This window comes from Crinia signifera, chromosome 6 (genome assembly GCF_055691185.1).
Source record: "Crinia signifera chromosome 6, ASM5569118v1, whole genome shotgun sequence".
NCBI classification, from domain to species: Eukaryota; Metazoa; Chordata; class Amphibia; order Anura; family Myobatrachidae; genus Crinia; species Crinia signifera.
The window spans coordinates 7,822,805-7,843,311 of record NC_139222.1 but is presented as its reverse complement, the minus strand read 5'-3'; the positions used below and the strand labels follow the sequence as shown (position 1 = coordinate 7,843,311).

The 20,507-nt window shown below is 44.7% G+C and overlaps 1 protein-coding gene across 2 annotated transcripts in view; it reads left to right on the top strand.

Moving 5' to 3' along the window:
- LOC146007443 (NACHT, LRR and PYD domains-containing protein 3-like) overlaps positions 1 to 20,507 on the top strand; it is a 253,821-nt gene that overhangs the window by 24,408 nt on the left and 208,906 nt on the right. The window lies entirely within an intron of this gene.

Below are 20,507 nucleotides of genomic sequence, written 5' to 3'. Positions count from 1 at the left end.
GCTTCATGTGGTGAAGAGCCTCCCCGTGGCACTCCCGCAGTGACCCTATCAGCTTAGCATCACAAAGCCCCCAGCAGCTTCCAGCTTACCGCTCACCAGCTCCCCTGCCTTGTAATAGAGAGAGAATCCATAGAATTGACCCTGTCAAATCCCATGATAAACGCCCTAGGGTGGTCATTATTAAATGCCTAAACTTCCTGCACAAACAGGCATTCTGGGCAGCATCCAGGAAAACACCCTATTATGTGGGAAAATCATAAACTCCTACTGTTCCAGGACTTCTCCGTAGAACTGACCAGAGCCAGAAAGGCCTTCTCACCAACCTGCGCTAAACTGGTGCAAGAAAAAAAGAAATTTGCCTGATTATACCCAGCAAGATTATGCTTGTATGAAGGCGACACTTTCCGTGACTTCACAGTCCCGCACAATGCTGAAGTGTACTTGAAAGAAAAAATCAGGGAAGACTCCTAATTTGGGGATTTAGGCGCTTGCTTATAATAACCAGGAATTTAAGGATTAATTCAGAGTTTGTTCCCTTTTAATTCTTGATCTGTCTGCTCGTTTGTAATCAAAGTTTACATATACTTTCTAGAAAATGTTTATATGCTTACAGTATATCTATCTTTCTTTTATACAGTATATTCATGTCTAACCTCATTTAGGTTTACTGTATTGTAATATGGGTATGTTGCCCTATAGTTAAATGTTCATATTCCATGCTGAAATGTTCTTATAGTAAGATACTGTATACATTGTTTACAATAATTAGGGTTCACTCCGGAGACCCTCCTCCCTCACCCATCCTTAGGTGTTTCCTTCATCCCCTGCCCCACTTTGTTATCCACTAGATTCCAGCTGCTCGCCACAGCCAGAAGCACCTTGGAAGCCATGCCTTCCTTCACTAGTTATTTATCCTACTATCTCCTGAAGTCCTTCTTCCTAATCTTATACCATATCCCCAGTTTGCTTTACACCATGGGTCTTCAAACTGCGGCCCTCCAGATGTTGTGGAACTACATGTCCCAGCATGCCCTGACAGTTTTGGCATGCTCTTATAGGAAAAAATGTGGCAATGCATGTTGGAATATGTAGTTTCACAACATCTGCAGGGCCACAGTTTGAAGACCCATGCGTTTATACAATCCAGATACCCCATTGGAAGCCTCCCCCCTTCCCTAAAATTCCCTATATGTCCAACATACTGAATTTTTGGTACATCAGATGGTTTGAATTAGGTTGTCAGCTCTATGTATCTCTATCTTAGTCCCACAACAGTTATGGCCTCCGTAGATTACCAAATAGGATCTCTTAACGTTGGTTGCGAGCGAAGCGGGCGATGCGAGGGGCTGCGGTTCACTTCAAACTGTGTACATGTCGACTGTGTCGACATTTCGGCCAAAAAACAGTGAAAAAAACATGTCGACATTTTGACTGTCGACCTAGTCACTGTCGACATAATGACATGTCGACCCAATGACATGTCGACCTAATGGTATGTCGACCTAAAAGCATGTCGACCTATTGAGTTGTCGACCTAATGGCTGTCTATCTACTTGTTGTCTACAAATGGTCCCACATCCGTTTCAGAGTACTTATATACGTCAACCTTTTACCTATATGTCAGCCTTTTAGCTCCCCATCGGGCGTTTTTAATACCTTGTTGCTTATGTTAGTGCCTTATACATCGCCTGATGGCAGCGTTCAATATTTACTTTTCACAAGGATTTATACTCCCTTACCGCTGCTGTCCCACCAAGAGAGAGAGAGAGAAAAAAAAAAAAAAGGAAAAGAATATTCATCATAACCCATGGATTCGACAGTCCGGGATTTCCGGGGTTAATTAGATCCTACTGGACGTTTGCCTGGAAACTTAATGTCCAGCCAGGCCGCTGCTTCTTTAGGTGTGAGAAAAAACTTAGTTTCGCCTTCAAAAATAACCCGGAGCTTGGCCGGGAAAAGTATGGCATATTGTAATTCCAAATCTCTCAGACGCTTTTTAACTTCATAGAACTGTGCTCTTTCCCGCTGTACCCCTATAGCGTAATCTGGGAACACTGCGACTTTTGTGTTATCCCAGAGCAGGGAACCTTGAGCTCTGGTTAATCTCAGTACTGTGTCCCGGTCTGAATGGTGTAACATCTTTGCTATAAATGTGCGGACTGGTGCTCCGGGAGGGGGTGTTCTCAGGGGTACCCGATGGGCTCTTTCTACTGAATTTTTTTTTTAGAATGCTTCTTGACCATATACTTTAATCAACCAATTTTGCAAAAATAGTTACGGGTTTGATCCCTCTATTTTTTCAGGCAGGCCCACCAGTGTTAAATTATTTCTCCGGGAGCGCCCCTCCAGATCTGTTATTTTAGAGTTAATTAATTTCAACTGAGTGGCCATATTTTCCATCTTCTCAGTGATAGGGGAGACCAGATCTTCCAACGTTGATGTACGGGTCTCTACCTCTTTAACTCTTTCCTTAACTCTCTGTACTGCTTGTTTCATTATATCCATGTCCTCTTGGACCTTTTCAATTTTATTGGCAAGTCACCCTTCGCTCAATGCGAGGGCGTCTAATACCTTTTGTATGGAGGACCCAGTTTGTTCGATTTCTGGGGGGGGTAGCCGGGGGGAGATCTCCTCTCTTGTGGGGGGTGTTGGGGTGCCTGATTGTCTGGCATACTTTGCAAGTTTATTGGCCGCAGCCGTGTTCTGATTCTTAGGCATTTTCAACGCCACTTTTATAATTTAGTGGGGTGGTGAGGTAGGGAGATTTTAAGTATATTAGGTATTATTGATCCACCCTTACAACTTGCTTTCTGATGCTTTAACACTTTTAGTCTTAGTCCCGTTTTGAAAAGAGGAAAAAATAAGTAAATGTTACTCACATACAGTAATGGCCTACTGCGTGTTTAGAGTTGGTGATAATCCTTCGCTTTACCAAGCTAGCCGGCAGATGACTCTTCTGCCCTGGCCACCCCGTCTCTCACTCGGGGGGGGGGGGGGAGGGAATTTTCACTGCCCCGCTCTTATATCAGCAGCTCCGTCTCTCACCAGGAGGTTTTAATGCTGAGACAGACAATCCCGCCTGCTGATAGTACTGCTGCACCACTCCTTCTTGCTGCCTCTAGGTCCGGGCTCCGTCTCTCACCCGGAGCCTCTGCTAGTGCTGCTGGCTCCAACACTCTCCTGTGTCCGGCCGGCGTCTCCCACCGCTCACCACCTCCTCACAGACCTGCGTCAAAGGGCTCTGTATGTCGACCGGAGTCTCCGGTCTGCGTAATTGCTGCACTGCGTCTCAGGTCTGTGCGCCTCTCACCGCCGCCAGCAGCAGCCCTGTATCCCGCCCGGGGTCACTGTCCGGCGTTACTGGCTTCCGTACCTCGTGGCCCGCGTCCTCAGCACGTCAGACGCCAATGTGCCAATGCAATAAGTTGCGACTCTGCTCCCCTCGCTTCAGGGTAAATGGTGGCTGTAATACTTTTGTAGCCGAGAAGGGGGGGGGGGGGGAGGGGGGTAACCTTCCCTTCTTCCTCCCGCCGAGGGCCGCTCGTCACTGGGGAGAATCAAACAGGATTCCTGGATGGCTCATGGAGCAGGAGAGACTCGAGCAACACGTCTCACTCCTTGTTCTCCGTATCCACGCCCCGTTCACCTCCCAGACTAAAACCTTTCATTAATGCTTCTTGGTTCTCAACCCGCATAAAATAATCCATTGATCCTTTGCTGCAAAAGTTATATAATATGTTTATTATTACATTCATCCATATGTATTTGAGGTAGTTTAATATGTGTTACTTTCCTATGCTAAATTTCACCTACTTTATGAATATAAGTGCTAGAACCTTATCACCTTATTCCAATATATTTATACTTTCCCAGAAGATGACAGCCTAAATCTTCTTCTTCTTCTCCATACTCTCCACTCTTCAACGCTCAAAAATCTGATGTAGCATCTTTTAGATTTTTACTCTGGTTCTTAAATTGAAGTTATTAAATATATTGGCACATAAGAAAGAAAAGATTGTCTCTGCGGGGTGCACCTAGAGAGTTTCTAAAATGTAACTTTCATTCAATCATTTTTTTAAAAACTGCGAAATATAAAACACATATACACATGAAACAAAACAATGACCTATAAAAAGGATATAGAATCCTCACACCGTGGGGCCCCAGGGTATGTCTCCCTTCAGTATGGTAGTTAGCTAAGAAGTGTGTGTTTTTAGAACTGCTGTCTTAACCCTATAGGTATATGGCAGTGTTGACACAGTATGTCGGCATCTCTGATCCAGAAATAATGTAATTAGCAGATATGGGTATGGATAACATATATAATTGGCGGCGGGAGTGAGATGAATGCTGTTTTATTTCCGTGTGATGCCATGAGCCTGGATTGCTCAGTATTCAGCAGGGAAAACAGCAATACACACAAGCCGCCGGCGGCTTATCTGCTATGAGTGACAGCGGTTAAGGTACACCGCTGCACTCTCACTACTCCGTCTGCCTGGAGGTGCTGTAAGCTGGACGCCGTGTGACACGGTGAGTCACAGCGTCTTCAGGCTGAGACGGGTATGTTACCAGGACCGAGACCGCTCATTAGGTTTAAGCTAAACAGTTTCAAAATTTCAACATTTCATGAGGGAGGGGGAGGCTGGGAGCACACACACGATGTAGAAACTCTCTAGGTGCACCACACAGAGACATTCTTTTCTTTCTTATGTGCCAGTAACCCTGTGTCCTGTGGTAGCACACCCCTTATCAGATATATGTCAAGCTGAATCAGATCTATTTAGGAGGAGTCCACCATAAAATTTACCTCAGATATTTTCTGTGCGACTAGTCACCCCCCAAAAAATTCTCCATCTATTAAATATATTGGTTTTACAAATTCAATATATTAGGTTGGTCAGTATGGGTGCCAATTAACCAGAGCCGGCCCTAGCCTAAATGACGCCCTAGGCAAGATTTTGGCTGGTGCCCCCTAACACCGCCACTAGTTCCGCCTCTGACCCTGCGCCCCTTTCCCAGCACCATCAACCCTCATCATAGCAGTCATCATTTTGGTGCTCCTACCCGCAATAATTTAAATAGAAACAGCACAAACATTTGGTGCGCAGCCCAAACAGGGGTGTGTTCTTGCTGGGAAGGGGCATGGCCACACAATAGTACCCCCAATTAAAATGATGCCACACAGTAGTGCAACTTTATTCACATTATATCATGTGATGGTGTCCCTTATTCACATTACATCACACAGTAGTACCACTTTACCTTATATACATTACTCCTCACATTATTCACATTATACCAGTAGAAAAAAATCCTGAGAAAATATTGTATTTTAAGTACCTCCATGGTCACACTGCAACCCAGCACAAAGCAGTGTGTACTGGCAGAGGAGAAGAGCTGCAGCTGCTGCTGTCACTAAAGGGGAGGGGGCCCGGGGCCCCCACTGGGCCCTTCCATCAGACTTTGGCCTGGGTAATTTGTACCCCCTACCCCTTTCTCTCGCTACCCCTGATAATACCACACAGTAATGCCACTTACACATGACACACATTATTAATGTCCTTATAACCATAATGCCCCTTACACATTATGCCAACCTTTATTAATGCCCTTTATACACATAATGCCCTTTATACACATAATGACACACATAATGCCCCTTACACATATGTTGCACATTATTAATGCCCTTATACACATGACACACACAATGCCTGTTACACATATGTTGCACATTATTAATGCATTTATACATGACACACATAATGCCCCTTACACATATGCCGAACACTATTGCACAACCAACCCACCCGCAGACAGCACTCGCACAGCCGCTAACACTGTGACCTCTGCCTCGGCTTGGATACAGATGTTTCCTCATACATCTTGCCTCAATAGGCCATGCAGCTCCTGGCCAGTTCTGCTAATGTTGGGTGCCTTTTTTGCAGAAAATTCATCTTATTTGCATTGTTATGTGACCAGGACACACAAGGAGCTTCCGATGATTAAAATGATATGTGGCATGCCTATATTCTGTGTGCGACTGTGGCTGTACCTGCATAAGGAATGCTATGTTACAGTGATTTCCATGAATACACTATTTCATATGCAGATACAGCCTCACTCACACACAGAATATAGGCATGCTGCATATCATTTTAATCAGGAGAAGCTGCTGATGCCCCTAGGCATTCCAAATGCCCTAGGCAATTGCCTAGTTTGCCTATGCCTAAGGCCGGCTCTGCAATTAACCAACCTATTTTTGTTGTTTCACCCAGTTGTGTCTCTTCTTCCCACTGCTCTGATACCCCTTTCACATCGCACTTTTAAAATGGTAAATTGCCGTTTTTTTCCCTTTTTAAAACGTTTAAGCCTGCACTGTGAATGCACCACAGCCGATTTACCGTTTAAAGTTAACTGGCATTTCGAACCGTGTAAAAAGCAGAGTCCTACACGGTTCCTTGCCGTTTTTTGTGCAATGTGAATGTGTACAGTGTGTCTGAAACGGTATTTCAGGCAAACAACACAAGCTACAGAGCAAAATGACAGGCAATGTTGACACTCTGGCTTGAAACGTGTTCGTGATGAAACGGTTTGACTGCTATGTTGAATGAGACTTAACCGGTATTTAAAACGGTAATCTGCGGCAATGTTAAGGCTCTGACCCGTTTTAATTACCGTTTTAAAATACCGGTTTTTAAAACGTGTCGGCGATGTGAAAGTGGTATAAGTGATAGAACAGGGTTTAGTGTTTTGAGCAGTTAGGCAACAATGTTGCCATATATTTATTACAGTGTCTCAAATGTATCCCCTTAAGTATTCTGGCAGATAAATTTGTTATATTGATTTACCTAATTGTATTGTTAAGCCCTGTCTTAGGGATGTTTCTCAATGTTATCTGGTGGCTAATTCTATTAGGTTCACAAATGCCACTTATTGAGAATAATTAATTGATCAAATAACAAATTTATCGTCAGAGAGATATGGGGAATGCCAGATTTTTTTATATGTATAGATTGATGGTTCTCAAATATTGTCAATATTGCCTAACTACTTCTGAAATATTGTTCTATAGAAGAGTTGTACTACACTATTATGTGCGTTATTTACCAGAGAGATTGTTACTAATAGTAATCACTGTACTCAGAATAGGTCACAGTGATTATATAGCTCACATTCAGGATTATTATCATTGGACATAACAATTGTGTTAGTATTATCCACTGTTTATCTATTTATTACTGTTCATTGACACGCTTCATGGATCTGCCACTGTTGCAGACTTTAGCAAATATTGTAGTGACACAGGGAATTTCACATACAGCGTCCGTAGGCTGTGAGCTGCTATTCTAACAGCGGGTGTGGATCATTTGGTCTACAACAACTAGGTCAACACCACTAGGTCGACATGGGACAAGGTCAACATGGGTCTAGGTCGACAAGGGTTAGGTCAACAGGGTTATTAGGAGAACACAAGCATTAGGTCAACATGGGCAAGGTCGACAGTCAAAAGGTCGATATGTGGTTTTTCACAGTTTTTTACCTAAATGTCGACACAGTTGACATGGACACAGGTTAAAGTGCACTGCGCTCGCCATGCTTCGGGCTCGCTATGCTGGGCACACTATTTTATTCCGCCATGTGGTTATCCAAAACTCTTCAAAGTCCCAAGCTGCCGAATTTTGCTTTCAAGGTCTTGTCACAATAGAGCTCGATTCGTTTTTTCTTCTTCTACAGAAGTAAATTCCGTTGGGGCGCTAGTACTGAATGGATCTTGGATCCATACAAACTTTTCCATATTTTCAGGAAAATATTTTTCAAACCAATCACTGAGGTTTTTTAGGTGCTGCTCAAAAACTGATTTAAGTTCATGTGTCAAACAAACATCATTGGATGTAACAAACTGATGCAACGTGGAGAAACAGTCATCTTAACTGTCTTTATTTCATTTTCTTCTCCAAAGAAACAATTTTTTTCCTGAATGCTGATACCTTCTCTGAGAGTTTAGGAATGTGGGTGTTGTTTCCCTGCAGTGAGAGATTCAGTGCATTCAGTTTATCAAAGATACCTGTATCACATAGGTAGACTAACTTGGACAAAAACACAGTATCCGAGTAATTATTGGCACACTCGTTACATAGATAGTTACATAGTAGGTAAGGCTGAAAAAAGACTTGCGTCCATCTAGTTCAACCTAGGATGTTTATAAAAGATTGACAGATTATATTTCTCATATGTACCCATGGATGTTTTTAACCAATAAGTGTTTGTCCAACTTTATTTTGAACGTATTTAATGTGTCTGCCGACACCACCTCTCCAGGAAGAGAGTTCCAAAGTTTGACTGCTCTGACTGTAAAGAAATTTTTTCTTCTAGCTGAACAAAATCTTTGTTCTTCTAATCTATACTCATGCCCTCGCTTCCTAGACTCCTTTCTAGTAGAAAAGAGGGTGTGTGACCGTCCCTTATATTGGCCCCTGATATATTTGTACATGTTGAGCATGTCCCCCCTTAAGCGTCTCTTTTCTAATGTAAAAAGTCCCAAGTTGCTCAATCTCTCCCCGTAGCTTAAGTTCTCCATTCCCCTAATAAGCTTTGTGTTCTCGTGTTCTTCTTCCGCAAGATATGAGTAGAGTTCCTGGTGTAATCTAAAAACACGAGAAAGTACATTGCCACGGGAGAGCCATCGTGAGCTGCAGTAGTACAACAAAGACGTGTGCTCAGAGCCCATATCCTCACACATTTTTCTAAAAAACCTTGTCTTCTGTGGCCGAGTCTTTATAAAATGTACAACTTTCCACACACTTTCCATCACTGCATTCAGTGGAGGACGCAGATGCCTTGATGCAAGCGCTTCCCTGTGGATAATGCAGTGGGTCCACAGTGCATCAGCAGCTTTGTTTCGTATGAGTGCCTGCAATCCTCCATAACAGGGCCGCATTTATCAATAAACTGCGATGTCCTCACGATAACATCGCTAAACATCGCTTTAACATCGCATTGTGATGTTCTGCTACTTCACCTGAATGTATCAAGGGAAGTGAGCAGGGGGAGCGTGTGCGTAAAAAGTCTCACCCGGCGATCAGCAGCTTCCCCTGGACACGCCCCCTTTTCACCAGGCCAATGAATGTGCGTGCAGCAAGTCATGTGCACGGTGGGAGCAGAGAGAGAGTAGTATGTGCTGATGGCTCCTGCTGTGTACGTAGCTAGCTGCTCCTGTCGGGGTCCTGTAATATGGTGGGAGATCAGAGCTGCTGCAGCGGGGGACGGGGACCAGCTGCCTCCAGGGCAGCTGACCTCCCACCATACAGGACCCCGGAGGCAGCTGGTCCCCGTCCCCCACCGCAGCAGCGCTGGCCTGCTGACCCCCCACCATACAGCACACCAGCGGGGGTCCCCGTCCGCCACTGCAGCAGCGCGGACCTCCCACCATACAGGACCACGGAGGCAGCTGGTCCCCGTACCCCACCGCAGCAGCGCTGGCCTGCGAACCTCCTACTGTACAGCACACCAGTGGGGGTCCCCGTCCGCCACTGCAGCAGCGCGGACCTCCCACCATACATTTTATTATGCATGGACAGTCCGTGGAGTGTATGTGTGTGTCTGTATTTGTATGTAATTGATGTTTTGATGTGTTGGGCTCACCGGCCGGTGCCTTATTTTTATTCAGAGGTTAAAAAAGAAAAAAACATATATGTGTTTTTAACAAATTTGGAATACTAAGTGTGTCCATCTGCGCCGTCTACCCTTTGTAGTTTATTTTTTGCTTTTTAAGAAGGGTCGAGTATCCCTTCTAGATGGCAGCAAGGACAACTGTTGGTTCCCTGCGCTTAGTTATCTAAAATTACAATTGGTACATCCCTAACCATGGAACTTTGAACAGGTTGAAAGCTACGAGAGAGCGCATCAGCTAGATATTTTTCGGACCAGGTCTAAAGGTGATGACAAAATTGAATCTGGTGAAGAATAGGGCCCAACGAGCTTGCCAAATTCTTGTGATCGTAATCACTGTGACAACATGCCTTGCCCCTTCCAACCAATGACGCTACTCCTCAAAGGCCCGTTTTATTGCCAGCAGCTCCCAATTGCCTACATCATAATTCCTTTCAGCAGAGGAAAATTTGTGGGAGAAGTATGCACATGGATGAAGCTTCGTATCCAGAACATTTTTCTGCGAAAGGACTGCTCCAGCCCGTACATCTGAGGCATCAACCTCAACCAAAAAAGGAAACCTGGGATCAGGATGATGTAAAATGAGTGCAGAACAAAAAGCTTCTTTTAATCGATCAAAAGCTAGGATTGCCTATGGAGACCAACACTGAGGATCCGCATCCTTCTGGGTCAATTCCTCTATAGGAGCGACAATATCAGAAAAGGAGCGAATACATTTGCGATAATAATTGGAAACCCCCAAAAATCTTTGGACCGCCTTCAAGCTGGTAGGGCAAGCCCAAGAAAGAATGGACTGAACCTTGCTAGGGTCCATGGAAAAACTATGGAACGAGATCTGGTTCAATAGGACCTCCAATGAACAATCTCTCCTGTGTCCCAATTGATCCCAGGATTGTGTTTTTTTTCATCCAAGGCAGGCCCAGGACTACAGGGGCCAAAGGACAAAGAAACAAAAAGAAAGAGATTTCCTCAGAATGAAGCGCTCCCACAGATAGACGGAGGAGGGGGGTACATGAGGAGATGCTGTCATCCAAACCGCAAACAGAAATGGGAACATCTAAGTGTACCGGTATAATTCCCAACGAGCTGGCCAGGCTCATGTCCATGAAGTTGCCAACCACACCACTATCCAAGAAGGCCGTGACCTTAGTATTTATGCCTGCAAAGGAGATCTGAGCTTGGATTAGCGTAGAGTCTAAGGGAGAGAAACTAAGCAAACGCGAGATTGAACTCCAACTTCATGGACTCACACTCTCGCAATACTATAAGGAGCAACTAATCCCTAGGGGTTTCAGACTGCATAACCAGCCAACCTTAGGAAGGCACAATGATGAGTTCTGCCTTAAATGGTGCAACATACTGAATCGGTGCTCACATGACCTGATGCTTCTGGTCATTGAACAGACAGGCATAGACCTTACAACCATCAAGACTGAAATTGCTGACCTTAAATTGACCGAGCCATTTAAAGCACTGCAATCCCCAGAAAGTGATCACCTGACAAAACTTGAGAAAGAATTGGGTAAATACCGGGACAATCTGCTAAAATTCAAGAAGAATAAATATAAGCAGGTTAAGCTTGATTATAAAGAAAATAGAGTGTATACCTGGTTTTCAAGGAGTGAAAGTCGCCAGTTCCGCCCACAATTTCGGAGGGGAGGTGGCAGACGTCCAAATACACAATTCACAGACCTGGAAAATTACTCCCAGACTTCGGCAAGCGACTCTGACGCACCGACAGCCTCTGCTCAGGAAACACACTACCTGGCCCGCTCTGAACGCCAAAGAAGACCCTCTCTACTCACCCGTAGGGGTGGGCGAAAAAGAAAAAAGAAAGGGCACCAGGAACCAAATGGCTCAGTGATTTACAATCTGTCACAGCATCTATTAACAGAAGCTGAAATTCCTCTTCTTAATAAAGGGTTGTCATTTGTACCCACCCTCACCCAAGACAAATTTAAGTGGCATGTGGACATGTACAAATTTGGAAGACAGCTCAGACTCAAAGATTACTTCCAACAAAAACCAGCACCCCAACTAAGGAGTATGACAGAATCCAGCACCAGCAATCTCAAAAAGCAGAGTAAATTTGATCCCCCCACCCTGAACGCTTCAGTGAACACATTCCTCAGAGTTTTGAAAAGGGACACTTGCCAATATGTGGATAGAAACAAGATTTCATTCCACAACATCAGTATGGAGGAAAGAAAATCCATCCGTTCACTTAAAGACGACAAAAACCTCATCATTAGGGCAGCGGATAAAGGGGGAGGTATAGTTCTATTGGATTATAATTACTACACCAAGAAAGCCCTCAACCAACTGGCAGAACAGACATGCTATCTACAGCTTGCACGGGACCCTACATGGCAATACAAAAGAGAGATAGACAGCATTATCCAACTAGGGGTCTCTAACAATTACATCAATAGTGAGACAGCCGACTTCCTGATACAAAGGAATCCCATTATCCCAATCCTCTACACCCTGCCAAAAGTGCATAAATCCCTTGTGGCACCTCCTGGACGACCGATCATCTCGGCGAGAGGATCACTTTGTCAACCAATCTCTCAGTTGGTTGATTTCTTCGGTACTCTTTACCTAGCACGGCGCCCATCGCGGGCATCGCGGGTACATTTATGTCTAGCCGCGACGCGACCGACGCGATGCCCCCGATTTCCCATTGAAAACCATGTTAAACATGGAAATCGCATCGGTCGCGTCGCGGCTGGCCATAAATGTACCCGCGATGACCGCGACGCAATGCACACGATTTCCCATAGGAATCAATGTAAAAAGACCCGATGGACATGATTTTCATGTTAAATGGCTCAATGGACCCGATTTCCACATAGGAATCAATGTTAAATGGGCTTCAGAGCCCAAATAGCCCCAATTAACCCTTAAATGTCCCCCCAATTTTTTTAACGCCACCCCACGATCCACGCCAACCCAAAGCGTGGCGAGCGTAGCGAGCCCGCGTGGGGCGGCGGTACGCGTCCTCCGACCTTTTCATGCCCTACTATCCACGTCGGCGTGGAGTTGAGAATAGAATAGTGTGGCGAGCGCAGCGAGCCACCGAGGCCCGAAGCGTGGCGAGCGCAGCGAGCCCCGCGAGGGGACGCGGATACCTTCACAGTTATACGCGTCCCCTCGCGGGCTTCACAGGTGTCCGTGGCGACGCGGACACCTGTGAAGTCCGCGAGGGGACGCGTTTACCTGTGAAGGTATCCGCGTCCCTTCGCGGGGCTCGCTGCGCTCGCCACGCTTCGGGCCTCGGTGGCTCACTGCGCTCGCCACACTATTCTATTCTCAACTCCACGCCGACGTGGATAGTAGGGCATGAAAAGGTCGGAGGACGCGTACCGCCGCCCCTCGCGGGCTCGCTGCGCTCGCCACGCTTCGGGTTGGCGTGGATCGTGGGGTGGCGTTAAAAAATTTGGGGGGACATTTAAGGGTTAATTGGGGCTATTTGGGCTCTGTAGCCCATTTAGCATTGATTCCTATGTGAAAATCGCGGGCATTGAGGCATTTGACATAAAAATCGCGGTCAATCTGCCTTTTTAACATTGTTCCCTATGGGAAAATCGCGGTAATCGCGGGCACCCGATTTTCATGTACCCGCGATTTACCCGCGATGCCCGCGATTACCGCGATTTTACCCCCGACGCCCGCGATTCTAATCGTGGGCGCCGTTCTAGGTAAAGAGTACCATTTCTTCCTACAACCGGTGGTCAAGCAGACTGAAAGCTTTATTGAGGATACAGCTAACTTCTTAAGAAAGCTCAACACCACCACAGACATCACACCTGGTACCCTCCTTGTTACACTGGACGTTTCCAGCCTATACACTAACATCCCCCACACATTGGGCATTGCAGCCTGCCATGAAATAATTACTCCAGCAAAGACTATGTGGGTCCAACCATCGATTATCTTTCACTTCTTATGGAAATCATCTTGAATAAAAACTATTTCCTATTTTTGAACAGGTTCTACCTACAGAAACAAGGCACCACAATGAGGTCCAACATGGCCCCTGCCTATGCAAACCTTTTTATGACAGCGTATGAGATCCTTCACATAAGTGGCAACCCAATCTACAAAAATGTCATTAAATTATACGTGAGATATATAGATGATCTGTTTTTGCTGTGGACCGGCGGTGAAGAAAATCTACTAACCTTTGTGAACTACCTTAATGCACTACCTGGTACAATTAGGTTCACTATTAACTTCAGCCACACCCATATCAGCTTTCTTGATGTGAGCGTAACTCTCCAGAACTGTTCCATCTCGACCAAAGTTTTTTCTAAAACTACAGACAAAAATACGCTTCTTCACGCCAGCAGCTTTCACCCGGAAGCCCTGAAGAGAGGGCTCCCATTTTCACAGATGCTAAGGGTCTGCTGTATTCAGTCAGACCCGGACACATTGGCACTTACAGAAATGGACAAGCGATTCTTGGCGCCGGGCTATACTAAACATGATGTCGAGTGCTCACAGTCAATAGAGACAAAATACTGAAACGCTAAATCAGGAATGTTGCTGAGTATGATAATAGGCTCAACTTCTGTAGCACTTACACTACAGCCTCCAGGCACATCAAAAGCAAGATTAAAGAACATTGGCATCTTGTCTCCAGCGATCCGGTCCTGGAACCAATCCTGAAATCACCTCCCAGATTCGCCTATAGAAGGGGCCGAACTTAAAGGATCTTCTGGTGGTAACAGACATTTCCTCTAATACCCCAAATACCACAACTTGGCTTTCATGCAAGCATGGCATATACAAATGTTCAGGATGTACAAATTGTAGCTTTCTTGTCACTGGTAGCGAGTTCAGCAATCCTGCTAATGGTCATAAATACAAACTCAAACATAGACTTGACTGCAACAGCAAATTCCTTATCTATGCCCTCACATGCCCATGTAATCTCATATACGTGGGAAAGACGACAAGGATGATCAAGGAAAGATTGGGCCAACATAGATCATCGATCAAAAAAAGCATCAGCACAAACAAAGAAACTTTGGACCTCAAACAACTACCTGTGGCTAGGCATTTCTTGGAGAAACGCCACAATATTGTTCAATTGAAATGTCATCTCATTGACCATATACCTCCACTCAGACGAGGTGGGGATAGAGACAAACTTCTACTACAGCGGGAATTACAATGGATCCATCACCTAAATTCCCTGACCCCCTATGGTCTCAATGAAGACTTAAAAATGGGCTGTTACCTCTGAGCCCAAGTCTTACGTACAGTACCTGAGTGTACTAACTGACCCCTTTTTGACACATTAACCCCCTTCCCTATGAGTTATGTGCTGTGACAATTTTATATGGCTTAAATCAGCAAAGACACATATGTTTAAAGCCCATTTACATACGCTGATGGAGACGGGCAGGATATCTTTTTTGCTATCTTGACTTGTCACTCCATCCTCTTAATTGCACTTCAGACACATATCACTCATTGTTGTGGCACCTCGGTGTGTTACTAATTTTTGCTACAGCTGGACTTTGTCAAATCCATCTTATTCTGTCTGTTATCTGCCTAGGCACCTATTATTATGACACCTCCGTGTGTCACTGCTATATGTTGCTACCAGCCTTTTGAAAAATCATTGTTTGATAGTTTTATTAGCACTGTCGTGTGCTTGAATATGCTTCTGTAAAACAATATCGGGTGCCACATATGTACGATGGTCACAATCATATGTCCAAGTGCTTGTGCTTAATGACACCGCCGAGTGTCATTTCGCTGCATTTAAGTAACCCATTTGCTTACAGATGTAGTCTCTCTGATTGGCCATGTCTGACACTGCTCTCTGTGTCAGCTTCAGCACAACCATCCACACTGTGCGATATAACGCTGCTAATGACTAACAGCACACACAGCGACCCACAGTACTGTGCCCGCTATACAGCCTTCACCCCCTATGGTCACACTGAGCTGCACTTGTAAATAGCCCAGGAACAGCATGTAGCTCAGGGAAGTAACACCTTGCTTCTGGCACCAGTGGGAATTCTCACAGGGAGTATCACTCAGCTGTAGGCGTGTGATAGGCTGCTGAGATCAGCTGACACGGTGATGTCAGAGTACCAGGTATTCACACAATATAACAGAGTGTGACAATATATATATATATATATATATATATATATATAGCAGGTTATGGCGAGCCGGCACTCCCTTGAAGGTACTGGGGCCCCGGTGCCCGTTAGTGGGGATGCAGATAGTCAGAAGAAGACAACGGCACTCGTAGAGCTTTCAAATAAACAAGTGTATTCACAGGAAGATGACCAACGTTTTGGGGTGCTTACACACTTTTGTCAAGGTACAAACGGTGAGAAAACGAAAATGATCTATCCAAGGTTTGGGTTGCACTCACTAATCCGGTCCACTCATGCTGGGGTGTTACACTCAAGAATCCATTGTTATGGAGACTGTAATAAACGTGGGCACATAAAGAGGCCACTCTCCAGACTGAAGATCATTTTTAAAAATTGCATTTTATTTCTCAATCCCGCTGCCACATTTGGTCAACGTTTCGGCTCACATCCGAGCCTTTTTCAAGACTTGTAGACAGCATAATACATGAAATTTAAGTGCCAACACCCCTATACCAAAATACAAAAGAGATAATAAAGAACATGCATCAGCATATCAGGATGTATAAAGACTCATATATTCCCATGCTATTGTATTTTAATTAGAATAAACATGTGTGGGTACAACATATGCCCGCACCAGATTTTAACAAATATTCCCCAAAGGTAATATAATCCAAAATCTACAAACGCCAGACCCAGATGCATACCTCATGACATCCAATATGAAGTGCGCGCCATCCTGCACATGGTATGCCGGCTTGCAGGCTTTTATTCCTGCCCGGCTTACATTTCCTCTCCTTGGCCCGCACTGTGGAACGCATACCTCATATCCGGTTTCCAGTTATTGAGCGCCCTAAAGCGCATCACATGACCATAGGCTTCACTGTGTACACACAGCGAATAGCGCCATCTTTGATCTTACTCCCGTATCTACGTGGCGTGCCAACCAAACGTCAATCGGCTCTTACTTCCGCCAACCAGCAAGATATTCGCAAAACAGGGACTTAGTCCCAATAGTTATTGCTTGCGTATTATTACTAAATCAAAAGGACTTAGTCCTTAATTCCCATAATAACTCATTTAATATGTCAATCGGGCTGCATCTATGTCTGGACACATGCTAATTTGCACAAATATATAAACCCCCACTTTTTAAGGGTTATTCCCATCCCCAGATGCTGATGCATTTACATAAAAATGTCACAAAAAAAAAAAATAATAATAATGATAACACACAGAAAAAACATAAACCAGAGCTGCTGCTTATTACGTCCCTCTCCCAATCTGCCACTATAGGAATACAGACAAAGAGTTACTTTCATTTAACACTTTCGGGGCAATAGTGTCCAATTTTGCTATCGACCTTGCTTCCCTTTGGAGGAGGGCACGCCCTCTGTTACCCCCTCTCTCATTAGGTGGCTCCCAGTCAATAATCATATATTGTAGTGAGGAGATTTGGTGTCCTTCCTCCACAAAGTGAACAGCGACAGGTTTGTCAGAGGTCCCAGTGTTGTAGGCTAATCGTATCGATGATCTATGTTGTGTCATCCTTTCACGGAAGGTACGGATTGTTTTTCCAACATATAGGTACCCACATGGGCATTTCAAATAGTATATTACATGGTCCATCATGCAGGTTAAACAGTGTCGTATTCAATCTTTCGACCACTGTGCGGGTGATTGAATGAATGACCGGCCAGTGATCAATGCTCGACAGGTCGTACAATATATATATATATATATCATACATATTTGTTGTCTGTTGATGTAGTATGCATTTGGACACTGTCAGACCAATTTGGATGAAACCAATGAGAGGTGGCTTGTTTGGTCCAGATTAGGTGGGGGGCCTAAAAAGGGGTCTGGCCACTACAAAAATTGGGAAAGGGAAGCAAGATATGGCAAATTTGCATAACACAGAGGTGGTAGAGGACATTGAATTGAATTATTTACATATATGTTCCCCTTAATGTGATGCAACACGTGTATTACATCTTTTAATTTATTTGCTAAATTTGTTTGGTATTTTATTATGTATTGTATTGTATTGTATATTTCACGTAAAACGTTTTTTAAATACTAAATAATAAAAGGTATGGTACTTGTTTCCTAGCACGGCGCCCATCGGGTCCCATCGCATACCTTAAGTTAAGGTATGTGATGGGACCCGACCGACCCGATTTCGGGCTTTTTTACTGCTTTCCCGACAATTGTAAAATCGGGTCCATCGCATGCCATTATAATGGCATGTGATACGACGACCCGATTTTATATTGTATGCATTGTATTCAATGTTAAATTCCTATGTAAAATCGGGTCCATTGTATGCCATTATAATGGCATGTGATGCGACCAATGCGATGGACCCGATTTTACATAGGAACCAATGTTAAATGGCCCACCATACCCGATTTTTCATTGTATACCCACCCTGATGGGTAATTTGTATGTCAAATGCCCCCCATTGTTAACGCCACCCCAGGATGAACGCCAACCCGAAGCACGGCGAGCACAGCGAGCCCGCGAGGGGCGGCGGTACTCGTCCTACAACCTTTTCATACCCCCACTATCCATGCCGGCGTGGAGCTGATTATAAATAGTGTGGCGAGCCACCGAGCCCGAAGCGTGGTGAGCGCAGTGAGCCCCGCGAGGGGACGCGTAATACCTGTGAAGTAATCTGCATCCGCTCGCCACGCTTCGGGCTCGGTGGCTCACTGCGCTCGCCACACTATATAGAATAAACTCCACGCCGACGTGAGTAGTGGGGGTATGAAAAGGTCGGAGGACGCGTACCGCCGTGCTCACCACACTTCGGGTTAGCGTTCATCGTGGGGTGGCATTAACAATGGGGGGCATTTGACACATCAGGGTGTGGGTATACAATGAAAATTGAGGTCTGGGGGGCATTTACCATGGGGTCCAATGTAAAATCGGGTCTCAGGGTCGTGTCGGTCGCGTCGCATCGCATGCGATTTGGTTGCATGCGATGCGATCAACCCGATTTTTCCGACCCAATGGCTTACATTTAGAATCGGTGGTGCCATGCTAGGAAACAAGTACAAAGGTATATTTTATTCTGAATATTCACATATCTATACATTTTTCTACTAGTGTGCCAGCAGAGGAGTAAAGCCCCATACAAATCATGCCACATACCACATTATGCCACACTCTGCAATGCCCCTTACACAATATGCTACATATCATATTGTCCATTACACATTATGCCACACAAACCGTAATGCCCATTACACATGGGCCCTATTCTAGTTCACTCTTTCTGACAAAATCCTTCTTAGATGTACAAAACCATGTGCACTGCTGGTGGGGCAGATGTAAAATGTGCAGAGAAAATTAGAGTTGGGTAAGTTATTTTGTTTCTGTGCAGGTTAAATACTGGCTGCTTTATTTTTACACTGGTATATACTGTAGATCTCACTTTGAAGTAAAACCCCACCCAAATCTAATTATATCTTCACAAGTTACATCTGCCCCACCTGCAGTGCACATGGTTTTGTCCATCTAAGAAGGATTTTGTCAGAGTGAACTAGAATAAGGCCCATTATGCCACACAAACCGTAATGCCCATCACACATTATGCCACACAGACCGTAATGTACATTGCACATTATACCACACAAACCGTAATGCCCATTACACATTATGCCACACAAACCGTAATGCCCATCACACATTATGCCACACAGACCGTAATGTACATTGCACATTATACCACACAAACCGTAATACCCATTACACATTATGCCACACAAACCGTAATGCCCATTAAATATTATGCCACACAGACCGTAATGCCCATTACACATTATGCCACACAGACCATAATGCCCATTACACATTATGCCACACAGACCGTAATTCCCATTACACATTATGCCACACAGACCGTAATGCCCATTACACATTATGCCACACAGACCGTAATGCCCATTACACATTATGCCACACAGACCGTAATGTCCATTAAACATTAAGCCACACAGACCGTAATGACGATTACACATTATGCCACACAGACCGTAATGCCCATTACACATTATGCCACACAGACCGTAATGTCCATTACACATTATGCCACACAGACCGTAATGCCCATTACACATTGTGCCACACAGACCGTAATGCCCATTACACATTATGCCACACAGACCGTAATGTCCATTACACATTGTGCCACACAGACCGTAATGCCCATTACACATTATGCCACACAGACCGTAATGCCCATTACACATTATGCAACACAAACCATAATGCCCATTGCACATTATACCACACAAACCGTAATGCCCAATAAACATTATGTCACACAGACCGTAATGCCCATTACACATTATGCCACACAGACCGTGATGCTGATGAGTCCAGGATTATTCTTTTCACTGTTGTGGAAGGCAGGAGCAGTGATAAACTGAGCCAGATTTGTATGAAATGATATGACCGGTGATTGGCTGGGATGTTAGGTGTAGGAAGCCTGAAGTTCTGTAGATAGGGAGAGCTGGATGACTATCAGAATTGCATCAGTGAGCCTAACTTGGTGTATATATATTTATATATATATATATATATATATATATTCCCACACCCGCAGCACAGGCTACACCCCCACACCATTAGTCACACCCTTATATTAGTAGTCACACCCCCATCATGCTAGTTACACCCCCTCTGGCAGCATACAATAGGCCCTTC